Source organism: Elephantulus edwardii, unplaced genomic scaffold (genome assembly GCF_000299155.1).
Source record: "Elephantulus edwardii isolate Elephantulus edwardi_28Jun2011 unplaced genomic scaffold, EleEdw1.0 scaffold00164, whole genome shotgun sequence".
NCBI classification, from domain to species: Eukaryota; Metazoa; Chordata; class Mammalia; order Macroscelidea; family Macroscelididae; genus Elephantulus; species Elephantulus edwardii.
In genome coordinates this window covers 6,802,556-6,804,468 of record NW_006399914.1, presented here as the reverse complement: position 1 = coordinate 6,804,468, position 1,913 = coordinate 6,802,556, and positions in this window count along the sequence as shown.

Sequence of the window (1,913 nt, the reverse complement as noted above, 5' to 3'; positions counted from 1 at the left end):
ACCTCCCTCCTTTGGACTTTGCTGCTTTAAAGTTACAGCGTCTGCTGTGCTCCAGGTGAGAATCAAGCAAAAGAGAAACCTTTGTGGAATATGTCGCTGTTGTGTCCTTGTCATCCCTCCACCTGAGCTCTGAGGTGTTTGTCCCCTGGGCTCCCTGATGAGATCTGTACTTCAGCTCCCCTCCGTTTGCAAATTCTGGACTGATCATCTAGTCTTAGCCGAAAGGCTGCTCCGCTTGTTAAGGTGAGGTCAGTTCCCCAACTCATTGTGTGGAGTGGAAGGAACCCTGGATTAGGTGCGGAGACCTCCACAAGTTATGGTCTGTCCCTGAATCCTGGCACAAGGACGCCTGCCCTGCCTACCTCACAGGGCTGTTGTGAGGATCAGTTGAGATTGTGTGTGTTCGTGCTTTTGGAAGCACTAAGGCAAGGGCTTATTATTTCTCAGTATGAGAGGGCTCAACCTGGATCTAATCTGTTCAGCAGCCAAGAAGAAAGAGAGCAATAGAAGCTAATGGGCTGGGTTTGCAGCATCTCTAAATGTGCTGTTTCAAACAAAAATGAATCATCCAAAAGTGAGAAAAAGTTGCACACAGGGAAGAATGTTTTTAAGAACCCTGTCTTAGATGTGCAGGCTTATGATCCCACAGAGGGTAACTTTCCATGGGGAGCATGAGGGAGTGGGAGAGGATTTTCCACCTATAACAGAACCAAAAGGCACTGTACGCCCTGCTGTAAGACCTGCTCCCTTCATCCCCTCTTCAGAGCCCCCATCCAGGAGGCAAAAGGAGGATGTGTGCTGGTATATGCTTAGGAGAATCGGGCAGATGAACCCCTCGCCATCTTTCTTGGACTTGCTTGGTCATTGTGTGCTGTTTTTCTCTGGTTCATTAATAAAATTGAAATCACCCTTCAAATGAGAGGTCTTGGAGTTGTGATTCAAAAACTACATTTCTTGGTATTCAACATAGTGTGAAGAGTAATGAAACTGAAAGAAAGAAGAAGAAGAAATGAGACACTGAGGAATCTCAAACCGTCAGAGAAGGTAGCTCAGAGAGAGCACACCAGGGGGAGGGTCTTCTCTAGGGTCTGGGGAGCTAGCTCACAGGCACAGGTCCCTCCACCCACCGTCGCTGAGTGAGGCCTCCTTGCCTTCCCACTGCTGGTGCTGACATCTTCCCTTCAGAGTGTTAAGCATCATGGCAATATATATCCTCACACACCATCTGGAAGGTGACACTTTGAGAATTGCTCCACCCCTACCTATCCCTCCCCTCCTGCTCCCCACTGTGTTTCCCTTACATCTGGCAGTCATGTGGAAATGCCATAAAACTCAGCCCTATGGTCATAATAATGGTCTCCCCATAATCTGCCCCAGAGGATAGTTTGTGGAAAGGTGTGATACAGTGTCTACTGAACCAATGTTGGCTCTTCAGCCTTACCTGGTTTCATGTCAACATCAGTGCAAACCACCAGCACCCAAAATTAGTTTATAGAGAGGATGTCCAGCCAAGAATGTGGAAACTAAGTCAGCCTCTACTCACCATTTTTTGACAGCCCCTCTCAGACCCAGTGATTGTGTATTGATGCCCTATACACATCTGGACTGGGGTGGTCACTGGCTGTTTGTGTAGGGCTAGTGGAAGCTTCAGGCAGCATTTTCCTTGCTCCCTTCATGCTTGTTCCAGTGTTTCAGTAATAAGTGGATTTTCACATACAGAATCCTGAATGCCTGTGCTCATCTTTTAAGTCCTGTTTTCTGATTTAGGAGGTGGTTCTAGAGGCAGGCTCTTTTTTTCAGAGGACTAGTGGGTTATTGGTAGCCTACATCGCTGTTCCTATCAGTGACCATAAAAAAATTAAATACATACATACTAAACAACTGTATTAGAATTTACAGGGAACCAAAACCCA